Source organism: Spermophilus citellus (genome assembly GCF_964194105.1).
Source record: "Spermophilus citellus genome assembly, chromosome: 12".
Lineage (NCBI taxonomy): Eukaryota > Metazoa > Chordata > Mammalia > Rodentia > Sciuridae > Spermophilus > Spermophilus citellus.
Genome location: NC_138198.1, coordinates 42,672,666 through 42,686,720, shown reverse-complemented (window position 1 = coordinate 42,686,720; position 14,055 = coordinate 42,672,666). Strand labels below are relative to the sequence as shown.

General features: G+C 62.6%; 1 long non-coding RNA gene and 1 pseudogene across 4 annotated transcripts in view; one reads left to right on the top strand and one right to left on the bottom strand.

The window, feature by feature from the left end:
• Positions 1 to 14,055, bottom strand: part of LOC308631712 — an 895,537-nt gene that overhangs the window by 262,070 nt on the left and 619,412 nt on the right. The window lies entirely within an intron of this gene.
• LOC308632039 overlaps positions 1 to 14,055 on the top strand; it is a 160,291-nt pseudogene that overhangs the window by 24,607 nt on the left and 121,629 nt on the right. The window contains exons 3-9 of the transcript XR_014024319.1: positions 1,461 to 1,594; positions 4,871 to 4,989; positions 5,811 to 5,960; positions 7,648 to 7,795; positions 12,130 to 12,230; positions 13,312 to 13,343; positions 13,847 to 13,896. The product of XR_014024319.1 is annotated as an uncharacterized misc_RNA (transcript). The remainder of the gene's footprint in view (positions 1 to 1,460; positions 1,595 to 4,870; positions 4,990 to 5,810; positions 5,961 to 7,647; positions 7,796 to 12,129; positions 12,231 to 13,311; positions 13,344 to 13,846; positions 13,897 to 14,055) is intronic.

Here is a 14,055-nt window from a genome sequence, read left to right as displayed (position 1 = left end):
CTGCAGGGTGAACTGGAGCCCGGGCAGGCTGGGCCCCGTGTTCTGCTTCTCTTATATAATGTTTATAAGAAAACTGCTTAGCTTTTCCCCAATTAAATCCAAGTAATTCAGATCAGAAGTTTCTCTTGAAAAACTGGTGATGCTGGGTGTGTGTCCCATGGCAGCAGCTGCTGAGCCTCTGATCCTTCGCAGCCCCCAGCTCCCCACTTACCTGTGGGCCTGGAGCCAGGGTCCACTGCAGGACAGAGCTCTGGCTGGCCACTTCCTGCTGGCGACTCCAGAGCCTCGTCTTCAGCTGCCGTGTGGCGGTGCTCGGTGGTGCTGTCCCGCGGTTCCCAGGACCTCCACCCGGACTCCCTCGAGTGATGGGAAGTTCCCGGAGGCTGTGGGGGACTGGGGGTGCTGGTCAACCCAGTCGAGTGGGGGTCAGGCGCGGGTCAGGCTCTGGGCGAGGCCTTCTGGCTCTGCAGGCCGTGGGGTCCCCGGCCGGTGGCTCTTGCTGTGTGGAGCCTGCTGGTCTGCCGCAGGACCTTTGCAGCGTATTCCCGAGCCTCGACGTCGGGCCTGCTGTCCACCTGGTGGCAGCTGGAGGACAGGTGCTGGCTCCAGGGAGCTGCAGAGGTTGGTGGGCGGGTCCCTCCAGCCCCACTGCCACCGCCCTCCTGCCCTGGCACCACCACGTGACCATGCCTGGTGCCAGGGAGGCTGCGGTGGGCATCCCCAGGGGGCAGGAGGAGGGCCAGGACCCGGGCCCTCAGCTGGCCTCCTGTGTCCACGAGCCTTTCCAGCTGCCCCCCACACACGCGGCTCTCTGCTCTGGCCGCTCTTCTCGGGGCTCTACAAGCCCCGCGGTCCCGCTTAGGATCCTCCCAGCTACGCCCGCCCGTCCCTCCCTCAGCCTGTCCAAGGCCAGCTCGCTCCCCCCGCCGTCCCCAGCCACGCCACCTGGGCCTCCCGATGTGCAGGAAGCTTCACGCTCCCGTCACTCAGCAGGGAGGGCTGGCAGGGTCCAGCGTCCATGCCCGTCCCCACGCACAGCTGTGGCTAGAGTGACTGCCCACACCACGCTGGGCCCGGTGGTGTCCGTGCCGTGTTCATCTGCTCTGCAAGCCCTTACTGAGCACCTACTGTGTACTGGGGAGTTGTGGGTGCTGGGCATACAGTGGCATATGCTTATGCAGGTGGCACTCCTGTGGGGAGACAGGACGAGCTGTCGGTGAGAAGGCGCCCAGCCCAGCGCCCCAGTGGGCCCCCTTGAGCACCGAGCTCCCTCAGTCTCCCAGCCCCTCCCGGCTGTGCTGCTCGTCCGCAGGTGGAAGCTCCCACCACAGTGTGCTGGTGTCCGTCTGCTGTGGGATGTAGTAGGCTCTTTTGGGGCTCAGGGAGGTGGGAAGGGAAGTCTGTGCCCGCTGCTTTCCTGGATTGGCCTGCTCATCCTCTGCCTGCCCTTCCTCTCCCAGGGCTCCAACCTCACGGACATCTGCACCCAGCTCCTCCTGCAGGGGACTTTGTTGAAAATCTCTGCGGGTAACATCCAGGAAAGGGCCTTCTTCCTGTTCGACAACCTCCTGGTCTACTGCAAGCGGAAGTCCAGGTGACTTGCTGGGGAGGCTGGTGCCTTGGCTGCCCCCGTGGGCCAGGAGGCGGGGCAGGGCCAACCTGCTGCTTCCCTGAGGTGATGTCTTGGACTTCTTCCATGACTTGAGGGGTTTGTTCTAAATCCATAGTGAGCGCCACATACGCTATTATAAAATGAATTTAAATAGTGCCTTTATTTAACCTAACGTAGCCACAAATATAATGTGATATTTAGTTGTAACTATATATATATATATATATATATATATATATATACGTACATATACATGTGCACATATATACATATGTATACATAAAACAGTCGGTTTGAAAACTTGGGGTGCAGGTCACCCTCAGCACCCCTCAGTTTTTATATTTTATTTAGAGACAGCGTCTCGCTGAGTTGCTTGGGGCCTTAAGTTGCAGAGGCTGGCCTTAAACTTGTGATTCTCCTGCCTCAGCCTCCGGAGCCACTGGGATTACAGGTGTGCTCCCTGGGCCTGGTTGAGCCTCTGATTCTGAAGGAGCTCAGAGCACTGTGTCGGAGACCTCCCCCACCCACGTCCCAGACAGGCAGTGTCCCGCGAGTCCCCGCAGGGACCAAAGTCAGCAGGCACCTGGCTGCTTCTCCAGGTTGGAGGGCTGTGCACACCTGCCTGCTGAGAGCCTGGCACCAGGCAGTGAGCCGCCTCTGGGAGTAGAGAGTGGAGCCCGGGGGCCTGGGGATTGGGCAGTGGTGAGGGGAGCCCCAGCCCCCCTGGTGTGGCCACAGGAAGCGCCTGAAGCAGCCTTTTCCCACCCGCTCCATCCAGCCACCCGCAGACCTCCAGCCACCCACCCTCCTCCACCGGCCTGGCACACCTCACCCTGCACCCGCTACCCTCCCTCTACCCACCCGCTCACCCCAGCCCCGAGCATGCACACCACCCCTCACAAACACTGTGCTGTGCGTCCCCTCCCGCTGGGCTCCAGGAAGAGCAGGGCGCTCCGAGGGCGGGGCAGAGGGAACGGCGGCATGTTCAGACCGTCCTCAGAAACTCAGCGAGGCCCTGAGCAGCTCGGGAGGGCTGGGCTGGAGCTCAGTGGTCAGTACCCCTGGGTTCAATCCCCAGCACCCAGCACCCCAAAAAAGCAGGAGGCTTTTAAAAGCCCACCCTGCGAGTTGCCCAGGGCGAACTACGGCCCAGAGGGCTCACGGCTCCATGCCAGCTGCCTGCTTAGTGTGTCGCAGTCAGGAGCGTGGAGAGTCCGTCACTGTCCGCCGCTGGCCTCGTTTCACAGGGTTGGTGAGCAACACGTGCACAGTGCAGGTGTACACGGTGTGCGTGGCCCGTGGCGGGGGCGTGGAGTGGAATGTGTGTTGTCTCTTGGGTGTGCACATCCCTATAGCAGGTTCTCTATAGAGACGTAGACCCCGAGCGCGTCCCATTTGGGTGCGTGTGCACACACCCACCTCACACACACCTGCCACACACACCCACCTCACACACCTGCCACACACACCCACCTCACACACCCACCACACACACACACCACACACACCCACCTCACACACCCACCACACACACCCACCTCACACACCCACCTCACACACCCGCCACACACACCCACCTCACACACCCACCACACACACACACACCTCACACACACCTGCCACACACACCTGTTTACACACACCCATCTCACACACCCACCACACACACCCACCTCACACACCCACCACACACACACACACCTCACACACACCTGTCACACACACCCATCTCACACACCCACCACACACACCCACCACACACACCCACCTCACACACCCACCACACACACACACACCTCACACACACCTGCCACACACACCTGTTTACACACACCCATCTCACACACCCACCACACACACCCACCACACACACCCACCCACCACACACACCCACCACACACACCCATCTCACACATACCAGCCATCCTCAGGAACCCCTGAGGGCCAGGCCTGCAGCTCGTGGCCTGAGGACCTAGGGGTTTCCTGCCCTGAGAGCAGCAGGCTCAGACCCAGGAGCCGTGTGTCTGTCTGAGCCTGAGGGCGGGAAGGAAGCACCCCGGAGCCCCAGCCTGGCTCTGAGCCCCCTCCCTCCACACCTGCTCACCAGCCGTCCTTCTCTTCTGGCTCCGACCTTGTCTGATCGAGTGCTGGGTGGGGGTGTGAGTGGCCGGCGGGTGGTGAGTGCACACTGGAGGCAGAGACACAAACAGGTCAGGGCTGGGGAGGCTCGTGCAGAGCACCAGGTCTGCCCCACAGGACTTGCTGTCTGCCACCCACATGGTGCCTTCTTGTGTCCTCGGAGGGTGGACGGCCGAGACAGCTGTCCTACAAAGGGGTGAGGCCTTTTTTACAGTCACTGATCCCAGTCATGAGAGCCCGGCCTCCATCCTGAGACCACCCAACGGCCCCACCTCCTAACACCAAGCTTCAGTGGTCAGGGCTCAGCACAGGAGTTTGGAGGGACACCAACTGCCAGGTTGCATCAGGATTGAGCCCCTGAGGAGCGGAATTCACCCAAGTGAATGAATGAGTTGTGGGTGGGCAGACGGACTGGTAGGTAGATGGTGGGTGGGTAAGATGGGTAGGCCAATGGACGGATGGGTGGGTGGATGGACGGACGAACAGGTAGGTAGGTGGGTGGGTGGATGGATGGATGGATGGACTGGCGGGTAGGAAGATGGGTGGATGGATGGATAGGTAGGTGGGTGGATAGATGGGAGGGTGGGTGGATGGATGGGTGGATGGATGAACTGATAGGTGGTTAGATGAGTGGGAGGGTGGATGGGGGATGGATGGACTGGTAGATGGATGGATGGGTGAGTGGATGAACTGATAGGTGGGTGGATGGGTGGGAGAGTGGATGGGTGGATGGTGGGTGGATGGGGGATGGTTGGTGGGTGGGCGGGCGGGCGTGCGGGTAGATGATCACCTACCCCAAGCTCTCCTCCATTCTGGCCTTTTTTCAGGAAGTGCTTGTTGGGAGCCCCGTGGGCCTCTTCCCACTTGCTGGTCAAGGAGATTGGGTTTCTGTCGCTTCTCGCTGGCCTCTCACGTCGTCTCCTATTATCTGGGAAGTGGTCCTTAGAGGTCAGCAAGGCTCTAGGCCTGCTTCTCTAATGAGAAAACTGTGATGGAGAGAGACGGCTGGCTTAAGCCACCGCCCACCGGCTGACCATCCTAGCCTGACCCAGCTCTGTCCTGCGTGTCCTTCTGTGTTGCTGTCTCCCTCAGGGGACGGTGATTTCCCAACTTTTTCAGGGTCACTGGGAGCAAGAAGTCCACCAAGAGGACCAAATCCATGAATGGCTCCCTGTACATCTTCAGGGGCCGAATCAACACCGAGGTCATGGAGGTGGAGAACGTGGAAGACGGGACAGGTAGGCCTGCTGCTCAGCCCGGCCCGTCCCGCCTGCCCAGACGACTCCTTTTACTGTGATGTGTAACCTGCCTACAGACAGTGCCTGGTGGGCAGGTACCCGAGTGAGCCCCCGGGGCGTGAGGCGTCCACCTGAGAGAAGGCAGCGCCCTGTCCTTCGTCCTTCCTGTGGGGCGCTGCCGGCCCAGGAGGGGCCTCAGCTGGACTCTGTGATGACCGTTTCTTTGCTGTTAAACATATTTCCCCCACTGCGTCTTCCTTACTGAACATTTTAAGTAAAATCCCTGTGCTCTCGAGCTCACTAAGTGGATGTGCCTGTTGAAGAGGCTCTGGACACACTCAGTCACGTGCAGTGCCACAGCTGTCTAGCCACAGGTTGTGCCACTGCCTGTGGTGGGTCCCCGCTGCCCCTGCCGCGGCTCTTGGCACACGTTGCCCTCCGTGGCTGGGTGGTGTCCACTGCAGGAGTGTCCTGGTTCACCTCAAGGCCCTGCCCTTGGCCTTGGGGCTGTACTAGTGCCCGAGTGGCACAGGGAAAGGCTGGGAGGCCCCCTGGGCTCCTGACAGGTGTCCCCTGCCACTCCGTCTGCGCGCCTACACGAGGCCCCGTGTCATTGAGGACCTGAGGGGTCTTTGAGGAAGGTCTTCCTTTCCCCCAGAGAGCAGCCAGGAAGGGGTGGTTCCGACAGTGAATGTCCAGCTCTGGGTCCTGCCCCTGCTGCTGGCCCTGCCCCTCCGTGCTGGAGCGAAGGGCGGTCCCCACCTGGCCTTGGTGGGACGTCCGGAGTCACATGACCCACCCCTGCCACCTGTCCCTGCCAGCCGACTACCACAGCAACGGCTACACGGTCACCAATGGCTGGAAGATCCACAACACCGCCAAGAACAAGTGGTTCGTGTGCATGGCCAAGACGGCCGAGGAGAAGCAGAAGTGGCTGGACGCCATCATCCGCGAGCGGGAGCAGCGCGAGAGTGAGTGCGGGGCCCTCCTGGCGGCTCTGGGCTCCGGGTGCCTGGGCCGCGCAGGGCTCTGCAGGCCAGGGTGGCCGACGAGGGGCCGAGGGTTCTCTCCAGAAAGCTCCGAGCTCCGAGACGAGGAGCTGGCGGGAGCCACGGGACTGTGCAGGGATTGGTGCCTGGGGTGGAGGTGATGGGGCTGCCCCGTCCCCCCAGGACGCCCCCTCCCCTGCCGCTCACTGGGCCTGTGCTTCTTGTTGGTGTCCGCTGGCTGAGGGTCTGGGAGAGGCCCTTCGGGGCTTCCCCTTGAGCATGGTCGGGAACCCCCTGGGCACAGGGACTCCGAGGCAGGTCAGGTCACAAAAGGGACCCCAGGGCTGGCAGTGATGGGGTGTGGGGTGTGTGCTCTGAACTGGGGGGCGCTGGGCTGTGGGCAGAGGCCCCCGGGCTGGGAAGGGCCCCCGTGTCCTCATCTGTGGAAGGCAGACGTTCCTGGGCAGGGCTGTGACCCTGCTGCGTGAGACCTGGCACTTGAGGACCTGGGGAGTCCGACGTGTGGCCCCAGACCCCCCACTGCCAGGTGTGCAGAGCAGGGGCCGGCCTCTGTCCCCTCCTGTTTCCTGCTGTTGCCGTGGCGTGGTGGACAGCTGTCCCTTGACTCCCTTCCTAGCTGGTCTTCCCCGGGACCCAGGAGCAGCCGGGGGCCCTCCACTTGCCCCGGCTCAGAGTCTGACTGGCCCAACCCTGGCCCCTGCATCCCACTCCCCAGTGTTAGTCGATGGGCAAGGAAGGCCATTGGGTCTGCGTTCCGCATGGCGCCAGGTTCAGGCTCCACCGCCCTCCACCTACAGCCAGGCACTGGTCACTGTCACCTCTGGGGAGGGGGCAGCACGGCCACTGCTGTGGGCGCCTCTTCTCCAGGAGACTCCTGCACCGTCGGGAGGTATTTCCAACGTTGAGTTTGCATCAAAACATTAAAGACCCAGTGAACTACGGGGCTGGGCCCTTGTTGGGCAAGGATGTGACCTCTGAAACTGACCAGGGTGGCTATGGCAGGCCTGGGGGGGTGCTGTGGCCAGCACTGGGTGACCATGGTCATGGGTCAGGTGGGGCCCAAGGGGCTCTGGTCATTGGAATTGGGCTGGTGCGCAGGCTGGTGCTGTGGTCAGGAGCCAGGTCTGGAGCCCACTTCCTGGATCAAAATCCTGGTTCTGCCCTTTCTTGTTGGGCCGTCGGACTGAGAACCTGACTTCCTTGGGCCTCAGTGTGACCTGGGGACGGTCCTGGATCCTGTCATGGTTCCAGGTTCGTGTGAGGGACCCATTGCGTGTCGTCCCACTGTGAAGGTGTCTGCCGTTATTGCTTGCCCCTGCTGCTGTCCAGACTGGACGGTGTGCAGAGAGGAAGGTCAGTTTGGAGGGTCGGCCAGCTGGCAGCCCAGGTTGGAGTGCAGGGGGCTCCAGGCTCTCTGCCAGCCTCTGTGGTTGGAACCGCACCCGGGGCTGGGGGAACGTGGCTGTGGGGCTGGCTCCCGGGGTGAGGGCCGGACCCTGCCGTGCGAGGCGGTGCCTGTGAGGACTGCATGGCAGTGTCTGGAGCACCGGTGGCCGACAGGAATTGCTCATGGCTGCCTGGGTGGTCGCGGTGGGGCTGGTGGGGCAGTTTTCAGGAGCTGCGGCTGCTCCGCTCTGTCCCCGAGCAGGCCTGAAGCTGGGTATGGAGCGCGACGCCTACGTCATGATCGCGGAGAAGGGGGAGAAGCTGTACCACCTCATGATGAGCAAGAAGGTGAACCTCATCAAGGACCGGCGCCTGAAGCTGAGCACCGTGCCCAAGTGCTTCCTGGGCAAGTGAGTGCGCCCCGGCCGACTCCCACACCCCTCCCCGCGCCCTCCTGGGCAGAGCCACCCAGGACCCCTGTTCCTGTGGAGCCACCTCAGAGTCACGAGGCTGGGGTCCCAGGCGGGTTTTCAACCCACTGTGAGGTCCTTGTCACGCCATGGCTGGCAGCGCATGCATGCTGTGGAGTGGCTGCCCGCTGCTGGCGCCTGGGGTGGCCGAGCAGAAGGGGAGGAGGGTGGGAGGCGGGTGGAGCTCAGCCCACTCTTCACTTTTTGAAGCTTCTGGTAGAAGTGGGTGTCGACCTGGGCTGGACAGGAACCTGGACATGAGGAGGGAAGTCTCATAGGAACCCTGCATGTGGGAGGAAGGGGCAAGGCGGTGGGTACCGCAGCCGGGGGAAGAGGAGATGGGAAGTGGGAGAAAGTCGGGCCGAGCGAGCCTGGTTTTAGCTGTGCTAAGGTTAAAATGCCTGCAGACAGTCGGTGTCCACTTGAGCCCAGCCTGGAGGGGTGGGGCCCAGGGCCGAGCTTGGGGTCCAGGTCAGCAGCTGGGGTTCTGCTCTCCCTGGGGTGTCTGTGGAGAGGAGAGTTGGGGCCTGGGAGGCAGCGGAGGGGCCTGGCTGCTCTCCACCAGCTCATCTCTAATCCTGGCTGAAAGGACGCCGGCCCCTTTCTGGGAGGGGCTGCTTCCGGCCTCTGGTCAGAGAACCTTCCTACCTCCTGCCCAGCCCAGAGTGTCAGAGGAGCTCCTCCTGCCCCTTGCAACCAGGGCCAGGTTCACAGCCTGCTTTTTAGCCATGGGGCCCAGGAGGCCACAAGCCCCAAGGGAGACCTTCTAAGAAACCTGCCTCCCGCGCAGCGCCCTCTGCACCTGCCCGGCTGAGGCCTCTTTCCCACGGGGCCAGCTCCCGAGCTCTGCATGAGCTGGTCCCCTCCTGTGGACGGAGTCAGTGGCCACAGAGACGGTTTGTCCAGCCCTGCCTCTGCTGCCCGGCACTGACAGAGGCGGGTCACTGCTGCTGTCCCCACTTTAAGGGCGAGGAGAAGGCCCAGCACGTGGGCTGGTGACTTGGCATGCTCTGCCCATCTCCTGCTCTGCGTGTTTGCTCATTTTTATCTGTGAATCCAAAACGTGTCTGGTTTGGCTTTTCGGTCTTCAAGGGCTGGGCTCAGGTCTCGTTTCCCTCACTCTCTCGCTGCGTGACATTGGACAAGCCTCTTAACCTTGCTGAATTTCAATCTGTGATCCAAGAGAATAAAATGGCCCTCAGGGTTGCTGGAGGAGGCAGGTGACACCTGTGAGGTGGCTATACACAAAAGTGACCTAGGTGCAAAACCTGTGTGTCACTGCAGAGGCCCCCAGGGGGCCCACGCCTTCCGCCACCCTCAGGTTAGTTGAAACCATCAGATTCAACCATCCTTTGCTCCTATTGACCCAACCCCTCCCCTGGGCCAGCTGGGGACAGAACCCTGGGAGTGCCTGCCCTCAGGGAGACACCTGTCTAGAGAGTAGCCAGACGCAGGACGCAGGACGGATGAAGTGAAGGGGTCTTTCTGGACTCTGCCAGGAGCTGCAAGGCAGGGAGGGAGTGGGGCTGGTTCAGGGGGTGCACGGGCCTCTCGGGGTGCTGTTTCAACAAGGTCCGAGTGACCAACACCCGCCAGAAGACCCGGAGCAGCCGAGGGAACAGCAGGTGGGAGTCCTGAGGGTGGAGGGAGGCCAGCAGGGAGGCAGGAGGCCGCAGGTGGCCACAGGGTGGGAGACCAGGGTTGCCACGGGAACCAGAGGGGCTGGGTCAGCAGCACCTGGGTCAGGGCTCTAATTTTATTCTAGGTGCTGAGAAGGCACTTCGGAGGCGCAGCAGGGCCTGGGGTGAGGATGCACCTCATCACAGAGGCCAGAGGAGGGCGCTCTTGGGGGCTGCCAGAGCTCAGGGGACCACATGGGACAAGGTGTGGTCAGCAGGGCGGTCAGCGAAGGCTTCCTGGAAGGAGAGAGCCTTGGTTCCACAGTCCGTGGTGGTTAGAGGCAGTTGAGTTACTGACATCTGCTGGAGGTGGACCTCCTTACTGACCTGGAGGGGGCGGCCTCCCTGCCCAGGCCTCCCTGCCTGGGCCTCCTGTGTGCCCAGGTGTGGGGATGAGTTGTGAGGAGAAGGAGGATCCATTTGTCAGGCTTGCTGTGGACACCTCCACCATGGTGAGAGCCCAGGCCTAGCAGGCAGCAGACAAGACAAAGGGCCCCCTGAGGGGACTTGGCTTGGTGGCCTGGCTCCGCTGGGCCTTGGCCTGGTGTGGGCTAAGTGAGTGTTCAGTGGGTCAGGAGGAGGCCGGGGGCTGACTCGCCCTGATCAGCGGACCCCAGCCCTGATCTGCAGCAGCTCTGCCCACTCCAGGGGGGCTTTTCCCATCCAGGGACAGCAGCCTGCTCTAGGTCACATCTTTCTGGAACCTGGACCTTGCTGCCCTTCGCGCTACACTGTCTGCCCTCCCAACTGGCTTCTCACACACTGAGTCCTGCCCTGTGCTGGCTCACGGTGTCCCACGGAGTCCCACGCCTTCCCTGGGGCCACGCTCCTGGGCACTGGCTGCTAGCTGGAGGCGGTGGGCGGGAGAGCACAGGCCCCGCAGGGAGAGCTCGGCTGGTTGTGCAGCTGGGTCCAGGCCGAGGTTCCTTATGACCACAAGGTACCCCCACCAAACCCAGAAGGTTCCTGAGTGAACCCCTTGCCAGGTGGACCCTGCGAGGCCCAGACAGGGATAGAAAGTCGCCCAAATTTGTCCAGAACGCCGTGAACCTTCCTGATCCCCAGAAGGTGGCAAGGTCCAGCTTGGGAGCTCATGGGTCCATGTTGTTGTCCTGTGACTGTCTTCTCCCACCCCCGCAGCCACTTCCTGTCCCTCCTTCCTGGCTCAGGGCTGCTGGCCAGTGCTAGAGGTGACCCCCAGCCGGACAGCTGGTGGGCAGCTGGACGCTGGGTCCCGGCTTCCGAGAGTGGGCATGCAGACATCCGCTCCCTCCTGCAGCTGCTGGCAGCGGGTCTGGGTGCTGGGCTGTGGGACTCTGAGAGTGAGCGCTCTCCTTCCCCGCGCTGGTCTCCTTCCCGCCTCCAGCAGGGCTTTCTGACTGCCTGGCACACCGCTGCCTACACACCGAAGGGCTTCCCCTGCCAAACCCCGGGAGGCTAAAAATAGTTTCCCCGCAGGACAGCAGGCTTCAGTGAGCAGGAGAGCATGGGGCCCTGGCTGGCTGCCACCTGCTGTCATTGAGCACAAAACAGGTCCCCCTTCCTGCTCTCTCATGAGGGCTAAATTCTGTGCTGAGCCCAGGAAGATCTCCTGGGAGCGGGGCCCTGGCCTGGCTGGCCTCTCCCCACCGGGTGTGCTGGGCTCGAGAGCCGCCCATCTCCTCTGCCCCCCGACATACTGTCTCCCCGGCCTTCCTGCTGACCCAGAACAGTCCTCCTTGCTTGATGGTTGCTTCCTTTATTTGTTTAGTGGATGATTAGTGCGTCCTGTTGTGCGTGAGGCCTCTCCCAGGCTGGGACACAGTAGGTAGCACTCGGTTCACAGGGAGATTACGTTCTGGCTGTAGGAGGTGGCTGAGAAAGGGATAAATCTGCAAATGAGATAAATTCAGACAGTGATAAGCGCTACGGAGGAAGAACAGGGCCACTGAGTGGGTTGTGTTGCCAGACAACGCGCCTCCTTCAAGGAGGTGATGTTTGTGCTGAGACCTGAAGGATGAAAAGAAGGCCACGTGAAGAGCTGGGGAAGGGCATTTCCAGGCAGAGGGAACAGGCAGTGCAAAGGCCCTGGGGCAGGAAGAGTCTGGCACCTTTCAGGAAGGGAAGATCCTCTCACCTTCCTTTCTTTTACCGGCCCATCTACTTGCCTGCCAGTCACCTGTCCATCACTTGTCTGTCTGTCCATTCATTGGTCCACCCATCCGTCCACTGCTCCATCCTTTGAGCCTGAGGCAGACCCAGGGCCTGGCCATGTGTCCCTCTGCCATGGGTAATGGGAGATGCGCAGGCCTCCACTGGTGGCCAGGCTGGGCTCCCCAGCCTTGCTTTCCGTGGGAGGTTCTGACTGGCTTCAGGGTCCCATGGCCAGGCCCGGCCCTGCAGCCCCCAGCCCCAGCCCCAGCCCTGTAGCCCCGGCCCCGCAGCTCTGGCCCTCCAGCCCTGGCCCCCAGCCCTGGCCCCCCATCCCGGCCTGCTAGCCCCAGCCCTCCAGCCCCTCAGCCCCCCAGGCCCCCAGCCCTCCAGCCCCCCAGCCCTGGCCCTCCAGCTCTCCAGCCCCCCAGCCCTGGCCCCCAGCCCTGTCTCCTGTTCCCACAGTGAGTTTGTGGCCTGGCTCCTGGAGATCGGCGAGATCAGCAAGACGGAGGAAGGGGTCAACCTGGGCCAGGCTCTGCTGGAGAACAGCATCATCCACCACGGTGCGTGGCCGGCCGCGGTGGGCGGGCGTCAGACCAGGCAGACTGCGCGGCCGCGAGCCGGGCCCTCCTGGGCAGCTGACCGCTTCCCCGCCCGCCCTGCCCCCGGATGTCCTCACACGGCTGCTTCCCGGCCTTCCCCCCGGACAGGAGCAGACAGGGACACCTGGGAGAGGTGGTGGCAGGGATGTCCCCCCCACCTTTCAGAGGGGAGGGTCACGGCCCAAGCTTCAGTGTTCCACGAGCGGTTACCAAGCGCCAGGCTGGGCGTGCTGGCCACACGGGGTGGGCAGGCAGTGCAGCCGCCTGTCCCCGGGGAGCTGGCCTTGCCACTTGGGGAGGATAAAACCCAGAAGTAAAGGTCTGTGTCCAGGAGGTGTGGGTGCCCAAGGAGCGAGAGCAGGGCGGGAGGTGACCTGTCGCGGTGGCTCATCTCCAAGTGGGGTCTGGGGGTCTCTGGGAAGGGGGCCCAGGCCAGTACCCAAAGGTGAGGGGTGTTGCGGTTCCCGTTGGGGGCAGCCCGAGCCAGGGTGGCTTGTTCAGCGCAGGCAGGGAGGCAGCAAGGCTGCCTCTGAGCGGGCTGTCGGGGGATGAGGCCCAGGACGTCCTGGCCCACAGGGCGGTGGCTCTCGCATGCGTGAGGGCGAGGCCCTTGCTGAGTCCTGCAGAGAACCTGCGGCTCAGGGCCGCACCTCATGCTTCCTCTGCTGCTGGGCAGAGGTGCTGGGTCCCAGGTGGGAGCAGGAGCCCAGTGGGGGCAGCTGTGGGGCTGGGGGGCTTGGCCTGAGAGCTTGGGGTTCGGAGGTTGGGCCTAGCAGGATTTGCAGGGATCACAGCATCCAGGGTGACTTGGAGGCTGTGTGGCTGAGACCCCTGGGCCCCCCACAGGCTGAGCCAGACAGGTGGTCTGGGCCCCTCCTCCGCAGGTGCCTGTCCTGCCGGAGGTCTCCAGTGGCCCTGCACTGCAGGGGACCTGCGTTCCTCGTCTGCGCACTGGGGAAGTGGGGCCAGCCAGCCCACTGGGCACGGGTGGGGAGCAGGGGGGGGGTGCCCAGCCTCACTGGCCGTCCCTGGTTCCCTCCAGTTTCTGACAAGCACCAGTTCAAGAACGAGCAGGTGATGTACCGTTTCCGCTATGACGATGGCACATACAAGGCCCGGAGCGAGCTGGAGGATATCATGTCCAAGGCAGGTGCTCGCCACCCTCCACCCTGAGCTGACACCTGACCCATGACCCTGACCCAGCAGAGGTCATGCACAGCGGGCCTCTCTCTGTCCAGCGGCCTGTCTTCCCCTCCACTTCCCCTGCCAACCCCACCCCGACCCTGATGTCTTGTTGTGTTGTGTTTCTGGCACTGGGTGTTGAACCCCGGGGCCATAACCATTGACCTCCGAGCCACATCCCAACCCCCTGTGTCTTGAGACAGGGCCTCTCTAAGTTGCTGAGGCCGGCTTTGAACCCAAGCTCTTCGTGCCTCAGCCTCCCAGTCCCCTAGGATCACAGGCGTGCGCCACGGGACAGCCCCTGCTCTGTTCTGAGGGCCATCTCTGCACTCTCCAGCAGCCTCGGGGCCCCGAACCGTGTGGCCTGATCCCATCTCCCCTCTCTCTTCTTTCAGGGTGTGAGGCTGTACTGCCGTCTCCACAGCCTCCACACCCCGGTGATCAAGTAAGTCCCCACTTCACTTCTGCCTCTTCTCAGATGTGTGGCCTGGGGCTGGCACCTTCGCCTCTCTGAGCCTCACTTTCCTTCTCTATCAAGTGGGCTAATAGCGGTACCTACCCTGGAGGTTTGTCACAGGATGGAGTGGGCGGTTGTTGGGAAGCA